The following is a 25424-nucleotide window of genomic DNA, read 5'->3' as shown; positions in this document are numbered from 1 at the left end:
TTTCAGGTTAAAATTCTGAACCAGTGAAAATGTCTTTCAAAAATGGAATCTGAACGAATTCATCACCAGCAGATGTTCAATTCTCAAAAAAATATTAAAGGAAGTCTTTCAGATGAAAGGAAAATGATAGCAAATGGAAATCTAGATCTGCACCAATGAATGAAGAAAAATGGAAATGTTAATTACACAGGCAAATATATAAGACTGTTTTCCTATTATTTAATTCACTTTAAAAGATAATCAACTGTTTAAACAAAAAAATAATAGTGTACAGTGGGACTTATAACATGTATAAGTGAAATGTACGACAGCAGTATTATAAAGACTAGGATGGAATTGTGAAGTGTAATATATTACTTGAAGGTGGACTGAGATAAGCCCTATAGCAAACATTAAAATAACAAAATGAAGAGTTATAGTTAATAAGCCAACAAAGGAAATAAAAATAATTCAATAAAACATAGAAAAAAGAGGTGAAAAGGAACAAAGAACCGATGAGATGAATAGAAAATAAATAGCAAGGTGATAGATTGAAATCTAACTATATCAATAAGCACATTACATGCAAATGGTCTAAACATCCCAATTAAGAGGTTGGCATTGGTAAAACAGATAAAACTGTAAACCAAACTATATGTTGCCTACAAGAAATTCACTTTAAATGGAAAAAGACAGCTAGGTTAAAAATAAAAGTCTGGAAAAAAATATCCTAAAATTAGTCAAAAACAAACTTGGAGTGTCTATAAATATTGAAGTATATTGTATAGCAAAGAATATTATTGTAGAGAAGGTAATTTCATAATGATAAAAGATTAACTAGTCCAGAGGACATAACCATCCCAAGTGATGGTTAATTAAGTGACCCTCAATTATAGTCAGAGATTTAAATACTTTGCTCTGAATAACTGATACATCAGTAGGCAGAACATCAGTAAAGGACATAAAAGGTTTGAACTTCATAATCAACCAACTTGATTTGACATTTACATGAACAATCTACCCAAGGAGAACAGAATACACATTCTTTTCAAGAGCATACCAATATTAACAAAGACAGATTCTACTGTAGGTCATAAAACAAGTTTCAATAAATTGGTAAGAATTCAAGTCATACAAATTATATTCTCTGACCACAAGTGATATTGTAAGTCATTAACATAAAGATTTCTGGAAAATGTCCAAATATTTGGAAACTAAACACAGGTGTACCCTGTTTTATTGTGCTTCACTTTATAGTGCTTGCAGATAAATTGCATTTTTTCCAAACTAAAGGTTTGCATCAACTGTGCATCAAGGAAGTTTCTCTGTGCCATTTTCCAACAGTATTTGTTCACATTGTCTCTCTGTGTCACATTTTGGTAAAATCCTGCAGAATCTCAAACTTTTTCTTTATTATTATTATTATATTTGTTATGGTGACCTTTAGATCAGAGATCTTTGAAGTTCCTATTGTAATAGTTTTGGGGTGTCATGAACCGTACCCATATAATGGTGAACTTAACTGATGAATGTTGTATGGGTTCTGACTGCTCCCCTGACCTGCCTTTCCCCAGTCTCTCTCTCTCTCTCTCCCCTCAGGCCTCCCTATTACCAAGACACAATACTGAAATTAGGCCAGTTAATAACCCTACACTGGCTCCTAGGTGTCCAAGGGAAAGGAAGAGTTGCACGTCTCGCTTTAAATCAAAAGCTAGAAATGATTAAGCCTAGTGAGGAAGGCATGTCAGAAGCCAAGACAGGCTGGAAGCTGGGCCTCTTGCACCAGTCGGCCAAAATGTGAATCCAAAGGAAAAGTTCTTGAAGGAGATTAAAAGTGCTACTCCTGTGAGCACATGAATGATAAGATCGTAGAACACCTTATTGCTGATATGGAGAAAGTTTTAGTGGTCTGGATAGAACACCAAACCAGCCACATCATTTCCATAAGACAAAGCCTAATCCAGAGCAAAAGGCCCTAAGTCTTCAGTTCTGTGAAGTTTGAGAGAGGGGAGGAAGGTGCAGAAGAAAAGTTTGAAGCTAGCAGAGGTTGGCTCATGAGGTTTGAGGGAAAGAGCCATCTCCGTAACATAAAAGTGCAGGTGCTAAGGTAGAAGCTACAGCAAGTGATCCACAAGATCTGGTTGAGATCATTCATGAAGGTGGCTATGCTAAACAACACATTTTTCAGTGTAGAGGAAACAGCCTTATACTGGAAGAAAATGCTATATAGGACTTTCACAGCTAGAGAGAAGTCAATGCCTGGCTTCAAAGCTTCAAAGGACAGGCTAACTCTCTTGTTAGGGGCTAATGCGGCTGGTAACATTAAGTTGAAGCCATTGCTCATTTACCATTCTGAAAATCCTAGAGCCCTTAAGAATTATGGTAAACCTACACTGCCTGTGCTCTGTAAATGGAACAATGAAGCCTGGATGACAGCACATCTGTTTACAACATGGTTTATTGAACACTTGAGCCAACTGTTCAGATCCACTGCTCACAATAAAAAATTCCTTTCAAAATATTCCTGCTCATTGACAATGCACCTGGTCACCCAAGAGCTCTCATCATGAGGTGAATGCTGTTTTCATGCCTGCTAATACAACATCCATTCTGCAGTCCATGGATTGAGGAGTAATTTTTACTTTTAAGTTTTATTATTTAAGAAATACATTTCATAAGGCTATAGTCGCCATGAATAATGATTCCTGTGATGGATCTGGGCAAAGTAAATTGAACACCTCCTAGAAAGGATTCACTATTCTTATTTCTTAAAATAAGCAACATTCATAATTCATGAGATGAGATCAAAATATCAACATTGACAGGAATTTGGAAGAAGTTGATCTCAACCTTCATGGGTAACTTTGAGGGATACAAGACTTAAGTAGAGGAAGTAAGTGCAGATTTGGTGGAAACAGCAAGTGATGTAGAATTAGAAGGAAAGCCTGAAGATGTGACTTGTGACTTACTTGCTGCAATCTCATGATAAAGATTTAAGGATGAGGAGTTACTTCCTGTGGATGAGGACAGAAAGTGATTTTTTGAGATGGAACTTACTCCTGGTAAAGAGGCTGGAAGATTGTTGAGATGACAACAAAGGATTTAGAATATTACCTAAGCTTAGTTGATAAAGCAGCAGCAGGGTTTAGGAGAACTGACTCCACTTTTGAAAGAAGTTCTACTATGGGTAAAATGCTATCAAACAACATTGCATGCTACAAAGAAATTATTCATGAAAGGTAGAGTATATTGATGGCAGCAAACTTTATTGCTGTATTAGTTTAAGAAAATTGTCACAGCCACCCCAGCCTTCAGCAACCGCCACCCTGATCAGTCAGCAGCCATCAACATCAAGGCAGGACCCTCCACAAGCACAAAGAGTACAACTTGTTTAAAGCTCAGATGATGATTATCAGTTTTTAGCAATAGGTATTTTTTAATTAAGGTATGCACATTGTTTTTTTAGACATAATGCTGTTGCACACTAAATATACTATAGTATAGAATAAATACAACCTTTATATGTAACTGGGAAACCAAAAAATTCATTTGACTCACTTTCTTGCAATATTTGCCTTATTATGGTGGTCTTAGAATAACCCACGATGTCTCTCAAGTATGCCTGTAACATACTTCTAAAAAACCTTTGGTCAAATAAGAAAACAAAAAGGAAATCTGAAAGCAGGTTGAACTGAATAAATAAAAAAACAACATATAAGCATTGAGAATGCCACTAAAGCAGTCTTTACAGGGAAAATTATAGCATTAAATGCCTATATTAAAAAGTACAAGGGTCTCAAATTCATTACCTTAGCTTTTACCTTCAGCAACTAGAAAAAGAACAAATTAAACTCAAAGTAAACAGAAAAAAATTAATAAAATAAATAATAACACTAAAAAATAAAAATAGAAATAGGAAATGTATGCCTAATCCAAGGTCACAAAGATTTTACTACAAAGTCTATTTTCCATTTTGAGTTAATTCTTATATATGGTATGAGGTATAGATCAAAGATATTTTTGTTTTTAACGTGAATATCCAGTTGTTCTAGCACCGTATTTTGAATAGACTGTTCTTTCTCCAATGAATTGAATTTGCAGTTTTGTCAACAATCAGTTGTTTATATATGCAGGGTGTGTAGGGGGGTCCATTTCTGGACTCTCCATTGTGTTCTATGGATCTATTTGTTTATCTTGTTGGCAATACCAAACTTCCTTGGTTACTCTAGCTTTACAATAAATATTGATAGAATGTCACACTTATCCTCTTTGTTCTTACAAAGTTGTTTTGGATGTTCTAGGTCTTTTGTATCTTCATATGAACTTTAGAAACAGTTCGTCAATTGCTACCAAAAAAAAAAAAAAAAGCTGTGCAGGAATTGGATCGGGATGGGTTTGAATCTATACATCAATTTGGGGAGAATTGACATCTTAACAATTTTGAGTCGTCCAGCTCAAACATGGCACACATTTAGGTCTTTAATTTCTCTCAGCTGTGTTTTGTAGTTTTAACTGTATAAGTCATACTCATCTTTTGGCAGATTTTTACATTTGTTTCATTTTTTGTGATGCTATTATACATAGTTATACATAGTAGTGTATTTTAATTTCAGTTTGGTGGTCCATTGCTAATATATAGACATACAATTTTTGTATAGCACTCTTGTATCCTACAACCTTATCAAACTCGTTTATTCTGGATTTTCTTGTATTTTCTATCAGACTTTCTACACAGATGATAACAGAGATATACTATGTGAATAAAGGCAGTTTTGCTTCTTCCTTTCTGATTTGGTTGTCTTTTATTTCTTTTTCTTAATTGATTAACTGTCTGGAAACTCCAGGACAGTGTTAAATAGAAATGTTGAGATTGAGCCTCCTTGTCTTATTTCTGATCTTAGAGGGACAGCATTCAGTCTTTCACCAATAAGTCTAATGCTGGATGTAGGTTTTCATAGAGGCCCTTTATCAGGTTGAGGAAGTATAACTCCATTCCTACTCTGATAAAATTTTTTATCAGAAATGGATGTTAGATTTTGTCAGGTTCTTTTTGTGTGTTTATCAAGATGACCATAAAGTTTTCCTCTTTTAGTTTAGTAATATTGTGAATTACATTGGTTGCTTTTTGAATGTGAAACCAATCTTGCATTCCTGAGATATACTCTACTTAGTCACGATATATTTTCCCTTTTATATATTTGTGTTTCATTTGCTAAAATATTGTTTTGAAGTTTTGCATCTATGTACCTGAGGATATTGATCTGCAGTTTTCTTATAATTGTCTTGTTTTGGCATCATGGTCTCATAAAATGACTTATGAAATATTCTCTTTGTCAATTTTGTGGAAGAGGTTGTATGGACTTGGTATTATATTTTCCTTAAATATCTGGTAGCATTCACTAGTGAAACCATCTAGGCCTGGAGTTTTCTTTTTCTGTAAGGTCTTAAGAATACAGATGCAGTGTCTTTAATAATTTTAGGGCTATTCGGGAAACTATTTCCTTTTGAGTATTTTGTGTCTTTAAAGGAAATTGACTATTCACCTAAGTTGTCAAATTTATTTGCATTAGGTGTTTATAACATTCCCATATTAGCCTTTTAATATTTGTAGAATTTGTAGTGACATCATCTCTCATTCCTGATATTGATGACTTATATTCTCTCCTTTTTTCCTGATTAGCCAGGTTAGAGATTTATCAATGTTATAGTTCTAACAGAACCAGATTTTGGTTTCATTGACTTTTCTTTATGATTATCTATTTTTATTTTATTGATCTGTGAGTTTAGTTTTATTATTTATTTTATCAATTCTTTTCTTCTGCTTACTTTGAGTTTAATTTTTTCTTTTTCTAGTTGGTGAAGGTAAAAGCTAAGGTAATGAATTTAAGACCCTTGCACTTTTTTAATATAGGAATCTAACACTATAATTTTCCCTGTAAGGACTGCTTTAGTGGCAATCCTGCTTTAGTGGTTCAGTCTGCGTAGTATTGGGTGGGGATGGGCACATGCAACACTTTCCAAACCAAGCTCTGTGGTAAGCTAGAGCTATAAGACCTTAACACACAATACATAAAACAAGGTTATTGATGAAGATGATGAAATAAGTTACTAAACACAAAAGGAGTCCCACAAAAGGAGGAAAACTATGATCAAGTAAATTGATAAACATGGACAAGTTTCTTTATCTCAGTTCTTCTCAAAGGCTTTAATGTGCTTTAATCCTTGTGAACACCCCACAGAGGGGTATAGTACGCAGCACTTTTCATACCTTTTGACCATGAATTCCTCTTTTTCTGGAGCACATATTAAATTTTAGGCAACTGGTATTCTTTGAGCATGTTTGAGAGACTGTGAGGTAGAGGAAAAGTGGAAGGCTGGGGAGAGATTTAGAAGACATTAATTTCAACTAAGAGTTTGATTGACTTTATTTGGCAAGTAGTGAAGCCCCTGAAGGTTTTAATCAAGAAAGAGAAACAAAAATGCTCCTGTGAGACTGATCTGTAGTTGGTAGGCAAATATACTGGAAATCATAGGAAAGTGGCCACTGACTTTGAAACTTCAAATATTATAGTACCACCCTGATGATGTTTAGCATATCTGTATTCTGCCTGCAATATTAACTTTTCCTTTAAATCCACAACTTTTTAAAAGCCTATGTACTTACTTCAGCTTCATGCTAATCAGTGACACTTGACTTTGATGCTATATTTCCCCTAATACATATTAAAATAGAAACATAAGTATTAGTATTTAAAAAGTTTGTGTCCACCTAACAAAACATTAGGCATCACCAATTATAAACATTGCATGCCTTGGGAAATTCTGAATTTGAGCAATGTTTCACAACCGTTTTAACCTTGACCCAACATCCAAGATGTCGTCAAGTTTTACTTTCTCGAGTTTATATTCTGACAAGGCAGGCATTTTCCCTAAACATAAAATGAGAACACTCTACATGCTTCTTAAAACTTCCCCCAAGAAATTCTGATACCTCTGCAGTACGTGGGTGTATGCTCTGCAGCCAACCCTTCCCACCAGTTGAAAAAATCACTGAGTGAACACTGTACAGAATGAATTCAGCTGTACGGTAGCAGTGCAAAGGGAAGGGAAAGAAGGGATGAGGGTAATTAGTGAAAGGAATAATTATTGTAACTTGAGAGCTGCTTAGATGTAAAAAAGAAGGAGGTCTGACCGTCAGACATTGACTGACATTTTCATAATGGGACTTTAGAATAGGGGTTGGCACACTATGGCCCTGGGCCAAATCCCACCAACTGTCTTTGTAAATAAAGCTTTATTGGAACACAGCTCTGTCAATTCATTTACATATTGTCTATGGCCACTTTCTCACTACAAGGGCAAAGGTTGTGGTCCTGAAAGCCTAAAATATTCATTATTTGGCTCTTTACAAAGAAAGTTGACTGACTTTTAAAACACACTGACGCCATGGACAGAAGTAGAGAGATAAAGGGGAATGATCATTTTGATTAGACAATTTGGTCTCAGCGGAGGTTGTGGGAGAAATTTTATATAAGAATGTCCAATTTAGAAGTCTGCAGATCTTTTCAAATAGAATAGCTTTTCCTTTCCTTTATAAAAAATTTGTAACTTTTTCCACGCCTAGTTCCGAATAGGATTTGTGATGGCTAGAGGTAAGTGTTGAAGCAGTTAGAGTGGATATAGTGACTAAGGTAAACTGTGTCCAATCCCTAATAATCCAAAACAGAGCTTTATGTTTTCACCAAGAAGGAAGAAAGTCAGAGCTTTTCTTTCTGAAGCAAAACAGAATGAAAATATGAAACAGAGAAGGTAGGAACGAGCTGAAGGTTAGGAGAAAGCTACAGAGGCTGATCAATGCAGGTGAAACTCTCATGCCTGGGTAGCCCTTCAACATGAAAAGCCAATCCTTCAGGTTCAAGATCTAAGCTTTGCCTAAATCCCACTGTACAGAGATCTCAGATTCCAAGATGTTGGCTTTTTTCCTGTTAAGCTCTGGACTTAAGCTTCCTCATCTATTCATTCCCATTGGCTGATGAGGCAATTATTTCAGTAAGTGTTGTGGTCTAGAGAAAGAGCAGTAGATTGGGAGGGGGAACCTGAGATTCAAGAATCTATGCTGTCCCAACTACTCATGTGGTTTGGTATATACCAACAACTGATGCTTACATCACACTCCATACTTGCACATATTTTATCTCATGTGGCTCTTACCACAGCTACGTGAGGAATCGAAGTAGGTATGAGGATTCCCATTTTATAAATGAAGACAATGATGTTGGGAGAAACTAAATGACTCACCCAGTGTCACATGGCCAGAGTCTAAGACCCTGACCTTCTAAAATTTGGTTGTTTCCCACCATACCGTCCTGACTTTCACTGGCCAGTCTACAGCAGTGGGAAGCAAATGTTTTTTGCTTTGGAAGCCTGAGACTCTATTTCAAAAAGCAATCATGCTTTTATAATCAGGAAATACAACATCTTAACAGATTTAGCCATACTTCCTCTTTTATTTAGGGGAGGCAAACATGAAATTTTAAAAGCTACATTAAGTAACATGCCCTGCAGTATTTGCTATTGTGGGTCTCTAAAGCTAGTGTTAAACTTTGAAATTGGTTTGATTTTTCTTTTCTTAACTGTTTAAAGTGGTTTGTCTCATGATGCCTCTTAATATTGAATCCTTAAAACAGATGTTCCAATCTGAGTGCTCACAGGCTGACTTGCATACACCTATTTTTTCCTTTTTTGGACAGTTAAAAAAATTGAACCATTATTTTAAAATTGGAAGTTGCACATGTATAAAGACCTAGTTTATGGATTTCTGGCTTCCTTTGAAAGCTCAGAACACCTGTCAACACTGAGTCTATGTCAGCACAGGCAACAATCAACCACGGGGGAGTAGCAGAAGCCCTGGAGGTAAGATGGTAGTTGCCATCATTCCCTATTGCTTCCTGGACACAGAGGTAGCAAAGTAATTGCCATCTGTCATTGCTCCTGTGTCATTTCTTCTTACTGTGAAAGAATAGATCACTATATCCATACCTGTTTCAAAGTGAAAGGCTGACATATAGAGAAATGTGATTTTCCCATGCCACTTGCCAATCATTAAATTAGAATTTAATCTAACTAAGCCATCAATGATTATAAGATATACCACTATTTTATAATCACTAAGAAAGAAACAACACTGCCATTAAACTATAACTTGCCATCAATTGCAACATCCCAACTTCAGAGATGTTTGAATACCAAAATGTACATCTCTGAATCAATGAAATGAGGCATGTCACCTGCCTAGCTCCCAGAAATATTTGAATCAGTGACCTTCTTTAAATATGTGTGTTTCAGTATGTGTTATATAGTAACACTGAAGACACACTCTTCAGTTCACTTACTTTGAGCTACATATTTATCATCAGCCACTTTTCTTTTCTTTGTAATAGCTACAGCTGGGGGTTAAATTTTCATTTGAAGTCAACCCAGGCTCCACAAACCACCCTCTCCCTGCAAGCCTTGGGTTAAGTTTCCCAGGCCTCTCAATCAGTGCCCACAACTGCCAGTCAGATATACCCAATCAATTAATGCTGTTCCTTCTGCCAGACCTGCCCAATAGAATGCAGAAGCACACGATCAGACCCAGATCAGAGGAGGAAACGTCTAAAGTAGGGTCTCAGTTTTCCATTTCCAAGAGGTGATGTTCAAAATTTAATAACTGGTATAGCAGGAAGGCCAACCAATCTGTATAGATAGTAGCTATGCTGGAGCTAGTTTCTGAGGTCCCCTGCTATGCCAGGTGTTAACCTTTGGGTGCTGACTTGTGGGGAGATGTAGGAAAGTTTGTGGGAGGAGCAGGAGCCCTCAGGGCAGTGGCTTCTAGGAAATAACCACCATTATGACTATATGTGAATATTAGTTAAAAACCAAATTGTCCTGGATGTAAGCTGAGGCATTAAAAAGCTATGAAATAGGATAACACCTTAGAAAGATACAGAATACTAAAATGGAATAAAAAGAAATAGAAAATTGAAACAGAATTAAAACAAGTAAAGAAATTAAATTAGTAATTTAAAATATTTACATACAGTTAATTCTAAACCCAGATGGTTTCAGTGTGAATTCTACTAAACCTTTGAAGAATAATATGAATCTTTTGCAAACTCTATCAGAAAATAGAGGAGAGAATCCCTTCCAACTCATCCTATGATACCAAAGCGAGGCAAAGACATCATAAGAAATCAACAAACCAATATCTTTGATGAATATGAACACAAGAAGTCCTCAACAAAATAACAGCAAACCAAATCTAGCAATATACAAAAAGTATTGTGCACGATGACCAAAGGGGATTTATCCCAGGAATATAAAGTTGATTTAACATCTGAAATCACTAAGGTAATACACTATATATTAATAGACTAAAAGAAAAAACTGCATGATCATCTGGATAAATGTAAAAAAAATATGTGCCACAGTCCAACACCTATTAATGATAAAAACTTCCTCAACTTGATAAAGGGATGATAAAAACTTTATTTTAAAAAACTAAAGCTAACATCATTTAATAGTTAATGTTTGAATGCTTTCCTTTTGAGATGGGAAATAAGGCAAGGATGTTTGCACTCATCACTTGTATTCAAGATCATAATATATGTTCTAACCAGTGCAATAAGGCAAGAAAACAAACAGGGCATGCAGATAACAAAGGGAGAAATAAAACTTTATTATCAGATGACTTGATCATATACGTGGAAGATTCTAAGAGAGCCATACACATGCATAGGCACAAACAAAAAACAAGACAAAACAAAACAACAAAACCCAAGTAGAACTACGAACCAATTTCAGCAAAGTCAAAGGATACAAAATAAACAAAAATTACATTTCTTTTAGTCTGAAATGTTCAGAAAACATTGTCATTCACAATAGTATCAAAAAGAATAAAATATTTAGAAATAGAGGAGGGGCGGAAGATGGCGGCGTGAGTAGAGCAGTGGAAATCTCCTCCCAAAACAACATATATCTATGAAAATATAACAAAGACAACCCTTCCTAGAATAAAGACCAGAGGACACAGGACAATATCCAGACCACATCCGCACCTGAGAGAACCCAGCGCCTCGCGAAGGGGGTAAGATACAAGCCCCGGCCCCGCGGGAGCCGAGCGCCCCTCCCCCCAGCTCCCGGCGGGAGAAGAGCAGGCAGAGCGGGAGGGAGACGGAGCCCAGGGCTGCCGAGCACCCAGCCCCAGCCATCCGGGCCAGAGTGCAGACACAGTGTGTGCACGGGGCCCTGGATACTAGGGAAACAGGGCAGCAAGAACAGTGAGCGGGTAATGGAGGCCTGGCGCTGGAGGACATAAGAAAAGCGAGAGACCATTTTCTTTTTTTTTTGCTTTTTTGCTGTTTTGTTTTGGCGAGGGCTTTTTGGAAGTCTTAAAGGGATAGGGACCCCAATACTAGGGAAACAGGGCAGCAAGACCAGTGAGCAGAGGCCTCAGGCTGGCACTGGAGAATAAAGAAGAACGAGCGACCACATTTTTTTTTAATTTAAAAAAATTTTTTTTTTTTTTAATTTAAAAATTATTTTCTTTTTTTTTTTTTTGGTGGTCATTGTTTTGTTTTGGCAGGTGCTTTTTGGAAGTCTTAAAGGGGCAGGGCGGGTCACTTAATCCAGAGGTAGGGACTCCGGGATCTCTGGGCACCCTAACCCCTGGGCTGCAGGGAGCAGGGAGGCCCCTTACGGAGATAAATAGCCTCCCTGCTGCTCCCCCTCCAACGCGACTCCACCATTTTGGAGCAGCTGCCCGAGCCAGGCCACGCCCACAGCAACAGCGGAGATTAACTCCATAGCAGCCGGGCAGGAAGCAGAAGCCCTGTCTGCGCGCAGCTGCGCAGCACAAGCCACTAGAGGTTGCTGTTCTCCCAGGAGAGGAGGGCCACAAACCAACAAGAAAGGAAGTCCTTCCAGCCGTCACTCGTCCCAGTTCTGCAGACTATTCCTATCACCATGAAAAGGCAAAGCTACAGGCAGACAAAGATCACAGAGACAACACCAGAGAAGGAGACAGACCTAACCAGTCTTCCTGACAAAGAATTCAAAATAAGAATCATAAACATGCTGACAGAGATGCAGAGAAATACGCAAGAGAAATGGGATGAAGTCCGGAAGGAGATCACAGATGCCAGAAAGGAGATCGCAGAAATGAAACAAACTCTGGAAGGGTTTATAAGCAGAATGGATGGGATGCAAGAGGCCATTGATGGAATTGAAATCAGAGAACAGGAACGCATAGAAGATGACATAGAGAGAGACAAAAGGATCTCCAGGAATGAAACAATATTAAGAGAACTGTGTGACCAATCCAAAAGGAACAATATCCGTATTATAGGGGTCCCAGAAGAAGAAGAGAGGGGAAAAGAGATGGAAAGTATCTTAGAAGAAGTAATTGCTGAAAACTTCCCCAAACTGGGGGAGGAAATAATCGAACAGACCACGGAAATACACAGAACCCCCAACAGAAAGGATCCAAGAAGGGCAACACCAAGACACATAATAATTAAAATGGCAAAGATCAAGGACAAGGAAAGAGTGTTAAAGGCAGCTAGAGAGAAAAAGGTCACCTATAAAGTGAAACCCATCAGGCTAACATCAGATTTCTCAACAGAAACCCTACAGGCCAGAAGAGAATGGCATGATATATTTAATACAATGAAACAGAAGGGCCTTGAACCAAGGATACTGTATCCAGCACGACTATCTTTCAAATATGACGGTGGGATTAAACAATTCCCAGACAAACAAAAGCTGAGGGAATTTGCTTTCCACAAACCACCTCTACAGAACATCTTACAGGGACTGCTCTAGATGGGAGCACTCCTAGAAAGAGCACAGCACAAAACACCCAACATATGAAGAATCGAGGAGGAGGAACAAGAAAGGAGAGAAGAAAAGAATCTCCAGACAGTGTATATAACAGCTCAATAAGCGAGCTAAGTTAGGCAGTAAGATACTAAAGAGGCTAACCTTGAACCTTTGGTAACCACGAAGTTAAAGCCTGCAATGGCAATAAGTACATATCTTTCAATAGTCACCCTAAATGTTAATGGGTTGAATGCACCAATCAAAAGACACAGAGTAACAGAATGGATAAAAAAGCAAGACCCATCTATATGCTGCTTACAAGAAACTCACCTCAAACCCAAAGACATGTACAGACTAAAAGTCAAGGGATGGAAAAACATATTGAAAGCAAACAACAGTGAGAAGAAAGCAGGGGTTGCAGTACTAATATCAGACAAAATAGACTTCAAAACAAAGAAAGTAACAAGAGATAAAGAAGGACACTACATAATGAAAAAGGGCTCAGTCAAACAAGAGGATATAACCATTCTAAATATATATGCACCCAACAGAGGAGCACCAGCATATGTGAAACAAATACTAACAGAACTAAAGGCGGATATAGACTGCAATGCATTCATTCCAGGAGACTTCAACACACCACTCACCCCAAAGGATAGATCCACTGGGCAGAAAATAAGTAAGGACATGGAAGCACTGAACAACACAGTAGAGCAGATGGACCTAATAGACATCTATAGAACTCTACATCCAAAAGCAGCGGGATATACATTCTTCTCAAGTGCACATGGAACATTCTCCAGAATAGACCACATACTAGGCCACAAAAAGAGCCTCAGAAAATTCCAAAAGATTGAAATCCTACCAACCAACTTTTCAGACCACAAAGGCATAAAACTAGAAATAAACTTCAAAGAAAGCAAAGAGGCTCACAAACACATGGAGGCTTAACAACACGCTCCTAAATAATCAATGGATCAATGACCAAATCAAAATGGAGACCCAGCAATATATGGAAACAAATGACAACAACAACACTAAGCCCCAACTTCTGTGGGACACAGCAAAAGCAGTCTTAAGAGGAAACTATATAGCAATCCAAGCATATTTTAAAAAGGAAGAGCAATCCCAAATTAATGGTCTAATGTCACAATTATCAAAATTGGAAAAAGAAGAACAGATGAGGCCTAAGGTCAGCAGAAGGAGGGACATAATAAAGATCAGAGAAGAAATAAATAAAATTGAGAAGAATAAAACAATAGCAAAAATCAATGAAACCAAGAGCTGGTTCTTCGAGAAAATAAACAAAATAGATAAGCCTCTAGCCAGACTTATTAAGAAGAAAAGAGAGTCAACACAAATCAACAGTATCAGAAACGAGAAAGGAAAAATCACGACGGACCCCACAGAAATACAAAGAATTATTGGAGAATACTATGAAAACCTATATGCTAAAAAGCTGGGAAACCTAGGAGAAATGGACAAATTCCTAGAAAAATACAACCTTCCAAGATTGACCCAGGAAGAAACAGAAAATCTAAACAGACCAATTACCGGCAACGAAATTGAAGCGGTAATAAAAAAACTACCAAAGAACAAAACCCCCGGGCCAGATGGATTTACCTCAGAATTTTATCAGACATACAGGGAACACATAATACCCATTCTCCTTAAAGTTTTCCAAAAAATAGAGGAGGAGGGGATACTCCCAAACTCATTCTATGAAGCTAACATCACCCTAATACCAAAACCAGGCAAAGACCCCACCAAAAAGAAAACTACAGACCAATATCCCTGATGAACGTAGATGCAAAAATACTCAACAAAATATTAGCAAACCGAATTAAAAAATACATTAAAAGGATCATACACCATGACCAAGTGGGATTCATCCCAGGGATGCAAGGATGGTACAACATTCGAAAGTCCATCAACATCATCCACCACATCAACAAAAAGAAAGACAAAAACCACATGATCATCTCCATAGATGCTGAAAAAGCATTTGAGAAAGTTCAACATCCATTCATGATAAAAACTCTAAGCAAAATGGAAATAGAGGGCAAGTACCTCAACATAATAAAGGCCATCTATGATAAACCCACAGCCAACATTATATTGAACAGCGAGAAGCTGAAAGCATTTCCTCTGAGATCGGGAACTAGACAGGGATGCCCACTCTCTCCACTGTTATTTAACATAGTACTGGAGGTCCTAGCCACGGCAACCAGACAAAACAAAGAAATACAAGGAATCCAGATTGGTAAAGAAGAAGTTAAACTGTCACTATTTGCAGATGACATGATACTGTACATAAAAAACCCTAAAGACTCCACCCCAAAACTACTAGAACTGATATCGGAATACAGCAAAGTTGCAGGATACAAAATCAACACACAGAAATCTGTGGCTTTCCTATATACTAACAATGAACCAACAGAAAGAGAAATCAGGAAAACAACTCCATTCACAATTACATCACACAAAAAAAATACCTAGGAATAAACCTAACCAAAGAAGTGAAAGACTTATACTCTGAAAACTACAAGTCACTCTTAAGAGAAATTAAAGGGGACACTGACAGATGAAAACTCATCCCATGCTTGTGACTAGGAAGAATTAATATCGTCAAAATGGCCATCCTGCCCAAAGCAATATACAGATTTGATGCAATCCCTAGGAAACTACCAGCAACATTCTTCAATGAACTGGAACAAATAGTTCTAAAATTCATATGGAAACACCAAAGACCCCGAATAGCCAAAGCAATCCTGAGAAAGAAGAATAAAGTAGGGGGGATCTCACTCCCCAACTTCAAGCTCTACTATAAAGCCATAGTAATCAAGACAATTTGGTACTGGCACAAGAGCAGAGCCACAGACCAATGGAACAGACTAGAGAATCCAGACATTAACCCAGACATATATGGTCAATTAATATTTGATAAAGGAGCCATGGCCATACAATGGCGAAATGACAGTCTCTTCAACAGGTGGTGCTGGCAAAACTGGACAGCTACATGTAGGAGAATGAAACTGGACCATTGTCTAACCCCATATACAAAAGTAAACTCAAAATGGATCAAAGACCTGAATGTAAGCCATGAAACCATTAAACTCTTGGAAGAAAACATAGGCAAAAACCTCTTAGACATAAACATGAGTGACCTCTTCTTGAACATATCTCCCCGGGCAAGGAAAACAACAGCAAAAATGAGTAAGTGGGACTATATTAAGCTGAAAAGCTTCTGTACAGCAAAAGACACCATCAATAGAACAAAAAGGATCCCTACAGTATGGGAGAATATATTTTAAAATGACACATCCGATAAAGGCTTGACGTCCAGAATATATAAAGAGCTCACACGCCTCAACAAACAAAAAACAAATAACCCAATTAAAAAATGGGCATAGGAACTGAACAGACAGTTCTCCAAAAAAGAAATACAGATGGCCAACAGACACATGAAAAGATGCTCCACATTGTTAATTATCAGAGAAATGCAAATTAAAACTACAATGAGGTATCACCTCACACCAGTAAGGATGGCTGCCATCCAAAAGACAAACAACAACAAATGTTGGCCAGGCTGTGGAGAAAGGGAGAACCCTCCTACACTGCTGGTGGGAATGTAAGTTAGTTCAACCATTGTGGAAAGCAGTATGGAGGTACATCAAAATGCTCAAAACAGACTTACCATTTGACCCAGGAATTGCACTCCTAGGAATTTACCCTAAGAATGCAGCAATCAAGTATGAGAAAGATCAGTGCACCCCTATGTTTATCGCAGCACTATTTACAATAGCCAAGAATTGGAAGCAACCTAAATGTCCATCGATAGATGAATGGATAAAGAAGATGTGGTACATATACACAATGGAATACTACTCAGCCATAAGAAAAGGGCAAATCCAATCATTTGCAGCAACATGGATGGAGCTGGAGGGTATTATGCTCAGTGAAACAAGCCAAGCGGAGAAAGAGAAATACCAAATGATTTCACTTATCTGTGGAATATAAGAACAAAGGAGAAACTGAAGGAACAAAACAGCACCAGAATCACAGAACTCAAGAATGGACTAACAGGTACCAAAGGGAAAGGGACTGGGGAGGATGGGTGGGTAGAGAGGGATAAGGGGGGGAGAAGTCGGGGGGTATTAAGATTAACATGCATGGGGGGTTGGGAGAAAGGGGAGGGCTGTACAACACAGAGAAGGCAAGTAGTGATTCTACAACATTTTGCTATGCTGATGGACAGTGACTGTAAAGGGGTTTATAGGGGAGACCTGGTATAGGGGAGAGCCTAGTAAACATAATATTCGTCATGTAAGTGTAGATTAGTGATACCAAAAACAAAACAAAACAAAAAGAAAAAGGGCAATTCCTGTGTGGTAACCTCCAACGAGTTCTACACAAGGGTATAAAGGGCATATAAAAGTGTAGGCAAAGGGTCTGTTTGCGTTTATACAGAAGATCAAAGCCTAATTGGGCTACCCCGAAAATGAACTAAGATACGATATGAAAGAGAACTTCCAACATCAGCACTCTCTGGAAGACTCATGCCAGAAGATGATCATCAAAAAACCCCAACAAAGATCCACGCACTGCTACAGCTGTAGATGCACTCATCCCACCAGCTCCTGGACTTGCCATGGGAATGAAGGAGATATCTAAGCTGGCCTGTGCATACAGTAAAACAACAAATTTGACTGGATCTATACTGTTGGAACTCAACCAAGAATTAGGAGAAGTGCAAATTGTAGCGCTCCAAAATCTTACAACTACAGACTATTTACTGTTAAGAGAACATAAGGGATGTGAACATTCCCCAGGAATGGGTTGTTTTAATTTGTCTGATTTCTCTCAGACTGTTCAAGTTCAGTTGGACAATATCCACCATATCATAGATAAGTTTTCACAAATGCCTAAGGTGCCTAACTGGTTTTCTTGGTTTCACTGGAGATGGCTGGTAATTACAGATATGCTTTGGTTATGTAACTATACTCCTATTATGTTAATGTGTGTGCGCAATTTAAGTAGTAGCTTAAAACCTATACATGCTGAATTTACTCTACAAGAAGATATGTCAAAGAAATAATCAATCTTCCCATGTTTTCTTCCACCTGCTACTTCTATAGCTTTTCTTCTTCCTTCCTAATTACAACCCTTAAATAGAATTCGTGCCTCATATCAAATTTACCGAGTATCATAATTCTTCCAAGTGGTAAAGATACCTCAAGACAAATGCTGGGCATAGAAGCTACAGGGCATAAATATGCAAAGAAATAAAAAGCTAACCATTTCAAACAATAAGGCTTCTCTCTCACTTACCAACTTTACATTTCCCTGTATGGCCCAGGAAGATGACTGGTTAGCCAGAGACGGGTAAGATTCCTCAAGGGAGGAACAACCTAAGACAGGCACAGTCGCAGGGGGGTCATCAGGTGAGAAATTGGGGATCAACAGAGGTGAGGCTTAGAACCTCACCCCCCCGTTCTGAGAGAAATCTTCTCCATACGTGGATGTTTTATTGCCCTTGTCTAGCTTGGATTAACACATAGTCTACAGGCACACACCTGATCATCTACATTTGCTCTCTTACAACACTAAACTATGTTTTCTACCTTTATCTTATATCTACCTACCACTTCAGCATTTTATTAAAAATAATAATAATAAAGAGAGAAATGTGGTATCCACATATAAATCAAGTATAAAAACCAAATGAGTATTCATATTTGAACTGACTGTTTATAGTTCATAATGCATGAGCAAAACCGAAAGTTTCTGTGATGACTGCCCTTGTACTGTTCACTATGTAACTTATTCATTATGTAAGAATTTGTTCTCCATGTAAGAACTTGTTTGTTATGCCTCAGAAGATTGGAGACTGATGAAAATTAGGCTTGGGGTGGATTAATGATTGTGCATTGAGCATTGACTCCCCTATACAGAATTTTATTGTCGTTAACAACCATTTGATCAATAAATATGAGAGATGCCCTCACAAAAAAAAAAAAAAAAAAAAAAAAGGACAGACTTCCAATGGTAAAATAAATAAGTAACCAGGATGTAATGTATAGCATAAGGAATATAGTCAAGATATTGTAACAGCTTGGTAGGGTGATAGCTGGAACCTAGAATTATGTATATAAATGTTTTATTACTGTGTTGTACACTTAAAACTAATGTAATGTAATACTGTGCGTCAACTGCCCTTCAATAAAAAATAATTATCTAAAAAAGAAAAAAATATTTAGAAATAAGTTTAGCAAAAGTACAAGACTTATATACTGAAAATTATATATGATGTAAGTGAAAAAAATTAAACAAGATCTAAATAAATGAGATACATTCCATGCTTATAGATTAGAAGCCTTAATATTATTAAGACAGCAATAACCCCCAAGTAGATCTATCAGTTTGAAGCAATACCTAACAAAATTCCAGTTGCCTTTAAAAAAATAATAATTTGGGCTTAAATTTATATGGAAATGCAAGAGAACTAGAATAGCTAAAACAATCTAAAAAATGAAGAACAAAGTTGAAGGACTCACGCTTCCTATTTAAAACTTTACTACAAAGCTACAGTCAAAATGGTGTGGTACTGGCTTAAGGCTTGAATATAGATCAATGGAATAGAATTGAGAGTCTAGAAATAAACCTTTACATTAATGGTCAATTATTTTTTGACAAGAGAGCCAAGATATTCAATGAGGAAAGAATAATCCTTTCAATAAATGAAGCTGGCATAACTGGATATGCATGTGAAAAAGAATGAAGTTAGAACCCTACCTCATACCATATACAAAAATTAGCTCCAGCTGCTTCTAAGACCTAAAAATAAGAGCTCAAACTGTAAAACTCTTAGAAAGCATAGGACTATGTATGAACTTAGGCAAATATTTCCTATATACAACACCAAAGGCACAAGTGATAAAAGAAAAAAGATAAATTAGACTTCGTCAAAATTAAAGACTCTTATTGTTTCAAAAGACACCATTACAAAAGTTAAGGCAACCCACAAAATGGGAGAATATATCACATATTTGATAAACATTTACATTTGATCAGATATGTGCAGATATATCATATGTTTGATAAAAGACTTTTGTCCAGAATATATAAAGAACACTTACAACTCAATAATAAGACAAAAAACTCAGCTAAAAAATAAGCAAAAGATTTTAATAGACATTTTACCAAAGAAGATATATGAAGGCCAATAAGCACATGAGAAGATGCTCAACATCACAGTCTTTAGGAAAATGGAAATGAAAACTACAGTGAGAACTACTTAACCCACCAGAATAGCTATAATAAAAAAGACAGACAATAAGAAGTGTTGGTGAAGATGTGGTGAAATTGGAACCCTCATACACCACTGGTGGAAAGTCAAACTGTGCATTCACTTTATCAAGCAGTGGGTGAATTCCTGCAAAGTTAAACATAGAGTTATACATGACTCAGCAATTCCACTCAGATGTATATACCCAAGAAAATTGAAAACATATGTTCACACAAAAACTTGTACACATCTTTATAGCATTACTTACAACAGCTAAAAACTGAAAGCAATCCAATTGTCCATCAACTGATCAATGGATAAACAAAATGTGTCACTGTTCATACTACAACAGAATATTATTTGGTGATAAAAAGGAATGAAGTACTGAAACGTGTTACAACACAGATAAACCTCAAAAACATTATGTTAAGTGAAAGAAGCCAATGTAAATGGCCACAAATTTTATGATTCCATTTACATAAAATGTCTGGAAAAGGCAAATCTATAGAAACAAAGTTTATTAATGACTGCCTGGTCTGGTGGTAGGAATGGGGAATGCCTGAGAATGGGCACAAGGTATCTTTTTAGGGTGATGGAGATTTTCTAAAATTGGAATATTATGGTGGTTGTACAACACTGTAAATTTCCTAAAATATCTTGAATCACTCTTTAATGAGTGAATTTTATGGTATACAAATAACACCTTGCTAGAGCTGTTTAAAAACAGCTATGAAATTACAATGCAGTTTTATGTGTAATTCTAGCTTTTATATATTTTACGACTACAAGACTTTCATAAGATAGAGCAGGCCTCTTTCCCAAACACAATGAGGCAGAGAATTGGCCCCCAAATCTTGGAAACCAATTTATATTAATATTATGGCTCTATGAATATAGATAGAGCACATGGCTTTAGTGCCTGGCACCTATTAGTCCTTAAGTGATTTTTCTCTCCAAACACCTCATCCACCAGTAATTCAATTAAGGATTTTTTTTAACTTAAGAAAAATCAAACGCCAACATCCCCAGGGGAAAACCTGTTAACAGTTGAGGTAGTCGGGACTGAATGGGCTATAAGGTTAATATATATACTCCACTATAGACCCACTTGGCTTAGGAGTAGTGGGAAGTGGGAGGGAATTTATGATCTATAGAGTCACTCAGACATCCAGGTTGACTAGAGTTTATCCATCAACAGGAGTCATGGCGGACCAAGAGAGATTAGAAAACCATGGATGAGCTTTTCACTACCACCGGTCACATGTGTCACTTTAACATTTCATTTGCTCCCCTAACTACAAAGAGGGCTAGAATATCTAGGGGAGTAAACGGATATCCTAGTACACCATAGAGTAAATTTGGTAGCATTGCAGTGGGCCACATCTTTTCTATCTACTGAAATTTTGCCCTTTGCTCAGGTCCAATCTGGGTATTAATTCTGAAATTCTCCCTGAATATTTTCATCTCACCAAGGATCTAAGCTCTTGAAGCACCTATGGTAACAGTTATGTATGCATCAAGAACTGTCCAGAATATTTTAATTTAAATATTTTGAGCCTCACTCTCCCAGCTACAGTTTGAGTTTCTTGAGACTGTATTTTTTTTATATTATATCCCTATATGGGTTAACAGAGGCCCATCAAGAAGTATTTATTGCATACCTACTATGAGTTAGGTTCTGTAGAGGTATAGATGTGCCACTAGGTATTATATTTATGGATTATTGAAAGAATCTTCATTGGTTGAATTTATTGTTAGAATCTTTAAGATGCTATATTTTATAATTATATAATGGCTGGGTCCTTAAAAAATATTACGTTGCTGTTTCAAATGTAAATTTTAATGTTATTTTTGTTTGTTAAAATTTACCTTAACTTTTATATTTTAGTTTTAATGAAAATATCATTTTGAAAGTATAAATACCAGATTTCTTTTTAAAGGATTTTTCCTTAATTCCCTATTGATTCCGCTTCATATACAGTACCAATATTATGTTTTGCTTAGTCATTAGCAAATCTGTTCCTGAATTTCCTAATCTGCAAATATACACAAATTCCAGGTCCAAAGCTGCTTCTAATTTCCTCGTATCTTTTAATAGATGGATTGTCTATTATGATAGGTATAATATACAAACAAAAATATTCATTTCACTTAAGAATTACAATATTACTAAGTGTCCTCTAAATCATTTTAAAGCAACACTAACAAATCAGAGCTTTTTAGGGTATAAAAATAAACTATAATCTTATTACCTCGTTCCCTTTTCCATCCAAATATTCACTGATAATCTGGAATAACGCTCTTCCAACCTCACCCTAAAGAGAAAAATACCCTCTTAAAACTCCTCTTCCTGCTTGTATTTTTTTCTGGTTTTCCTTTTGACACTTGCTCCTTTAAAACTAGCGAAAAACCGGAAAAATTTCTTTAACTCTCAAATCTCTCTGTCGTAAAATCCTTTGTCAATTTACCCTGTATGCATGAGAGGTTCTCCGTTTCTTTTTCAAGTGAATTACACAGTTGTCTCCGCAGCCTGATTTGCCAGTTGGTTCTCGCTGTACCCGTTTGGTGATTCTTTATACGGATTGATAACCATGAAAAACTCTGAAGTGCGGCAGTTCCAGACTAAATTATAGCAGCCTTTTCCCGTAAAGCAACCTGGGAGCGCACAAAACTCCAGGCAGAAGCATGAATGATAGAGCATGCACCAATAAGGAGTGCAGATGATTATTTTGTTGAAGTTTGCAGCCCAATCCTTGGGAGCCAGAGGTGGGAATTTTAAAATAGGATTGTCTTTTCCTTGGGATTTTCTTAAAGTGGTATCGCTGCCTGTTCATCTTAAAAGTTTGTTAAAGATTAAAAAATCACTAGTTTAGAGGATGCCCACCTCTTTGTTTTGAGTGAGGCAAAACATAAAAATTGACACTAGGCAAATATTGATAACTTTTTAAAAGAGTGGGCATGGGAAATACATTATATACTAATACATAGAATCAGTTGGCTACTTTTGTGTCAATTTCAGGGGATATAAGTTATTTTAAGAGGATCCATTTTTCACGATCAAATATCGGGTGTTAAATTAATGCATTAAAAATATTTCCTTTAAGAAATGAAAACTAAGGCTAAGTTGATTATTTTAAACAAATGGTTCATCTACTGTTAATGATATTTTTGGATCACTTTTCAATATTGGGAGCAAGTTGTATTATTCGGGTTGATCCTTAATCAAACTAAGTCTTTAAACCCTAAAAATTTTTGTTTTTACACAAACGATAGGATTCCTCATGTTAAATCTAGCCAAAATAATTAAGACAACTTTTTAAGAAAGTACAACAAATTCTTAGGCATTTAGAAACTTGCATTGAAAGTCTTAGAACTACATGATTCATACCATATTGTATACTTGTGACTTCTGAAGATGATGTTTAATATAGATAACTAGCATTTTAGTATAATTCATACCTTGTTTTGGAATAGGTGTTTTTTAAATTTAGTGTAACTCTGCTTTTTGAGTTATTCATCTGTAACAGTAACTAAATAAACCAATGTGAAACTAGTTATTACAAAGTCAAGGTTGCTGGGCAATAAATTAATCAACATCAAGTTTTTCAAACAACAATGAATTACAGCAGTTTCATGAGAGGAAAATTTTTTTTTAGAAACTTCATTTCTTTTAAAAAGAAAGTTGCCATATTAAAAAACATGGTGTTTTTTGCTGGTGGGAATGTAAAATAGTTCAACCATTGTGGAAAGCAGTATGGAGGTTCCTCAAAAAACTCAAAATAGAAATACCATTTGACCCAGGAATTCCACTCCTAGCACCCTAAGAATGCAGGAGCCCAGTATGAAAAAGACGTATCACCCCTATGTTTATCACAGCACTATTTACGATAGCCAAAAAATGGAAACAACCTAAGTGTCCATCAGTAGATGGATAACGAAGATGTGGTACATATCCACAATTGAATATTATTCAGCCATAAGAAGAAAAAAATCCTACCATTTGCAACAACATAGAGGGAGCTAGAGGGTATTATGCTCAGTGAAATAAGCCAGGCGGAGAAAGACAAGTATCAAATGATTTCACTCATCTGTGGATTATAAGAACAAAGAAAAAACTGAGGAACAAAACAGCAGCGGTCTCACAGAACCCAAGAATGGACTAACAGTTACCAAAGGGAAAGGGACTGGGGAGGATGGGTGGGAAGGGAGGGATAAGGAGAATAAGGGTCATTATGATTAGCACGTATAATGTGTGTGGGGCGGGGGACACGGGAAGGCAAGTATAGCACTGAGAAGACAAGCAGTGATTCTATAGCATCTTACTACGGTAATGGACAGGGACATTACAATGGGTATGTGGTGGAGACTTGATAATAGGGGGAGTCTAGTAACCATAATGTTGTTCATGTAATTGTACATTAATGATAGCAAAATAAAAAAAACAAGGTGTTTTAAAAACAAGGTTTTAAAATGCCCACTAATAATGCTTGGAATTTTTTAACAGCATAAAGCGCTCTTCCTTTGAACTCTCCGCTGACATTTGAATTTTTGTCTTGAAAAAATATTTATTGACGGCCTACTCAATCATGCCAGGCACTACCATAACATTTAACTTACTAAGTTGTTAATATCCTTTTTCGCAATCGTTTCTTACTACAGACCTTAAGAGGCAGAGGTTATCGCCTCATCTTTGGAACGAGCCGTGAGCCCTTAAATCCAGTGCTTGGGCTCTTGCTAACTAATTTCGGCCGTATTACATAAACCCACTCGGCCACAGTTTTTCGTCAGTCAAACGAGTATAATAATAATAATACCTGTGTCATGGGATTTCTGTGTTAAGTGAGATAATCTATGCACGGTTCTTAGAACGCTGCCTGGTACACAATAAGCGCTCGGGGGCTATTGTTGCAAATCCACAACATGTACACTGAATGAGAGTACGAATGACCGAATAAATGCATGAATGAAAGCACAGGTCATTTACAGTTCCTTAAATTGGAGCCGGCTAAAACACCCCTTCTAGACACTAAGCAAATCGCCCCTGTCTTGACTGTAAACTCCTAACTGGACCGGAAGAAGACTCGAGCGGTGGGCGAGGCCAGTTTTGAGGAAGCTGAACTCTTGGCCAATAGGCGCATCTCTTGAAAAACGAGCCTCTCGTCCTACCTATCGTGAAGCGGCGAGAACAGAAGCGAAATATCGCGAGGTTCCATCTTTTCCTCCCGCTTCCCCGCCTTCGGTAGTGCAAGTTCCGCCCCTTCCTCACCCTCCGCGTCTTTTCCCGCCCCCGCCCCGCCCC

At 37.0% G+C, this 25424-nt stretch overlaps 1 protein-coding gene across 3 annotated transcripts in view; it reads right to left on the bottom strand.

Annotated features, from left to right (window-relative positions):
* The window catches only part of TTC23 (tetratricopeptide repeat domain 23), a 100846-nt gene extending 78025 nt beyond the window's left edge, over window positions 1–22821 (bottom strand). The window contains exon 1 of one of the 3 annotated variants that reach the window (XM_036878716.2): window positions 22594–22821. The gene's annotated coding sequence lies outside the window, so the exon portion shown is untranslated. Of the gene's footprint in view, window positions 1–22377; window positions 22533–22593 lie in introns of those variants that run through there. The other 2 variants (XM_036878718.2, XM_036878717.2) reach the window with 2 other exon arrangements.
* Between the last annotated feature and the right edge of the window lie 2603 nt (window positions 22822–25424).

The sequence above is a fragment of the Manis pentadactyla genome, chromosome 18, assembly GCF_030020395.1.
Source record: "Manis pentadactyla isolate mManPen7 chromosome 18, mManPen7.hap1, whole genome shotgun sequence".
Taxonomy (NCBI): domain Eukaryota; kingdom Metazoa; phylum Chordata; class Mammalia; order Pholidota; family Manidae; genus Manis; species Manis pentadactyla.
This window is presented reverse-complemented; position numbering and strand designations above follow the sequence as displayed.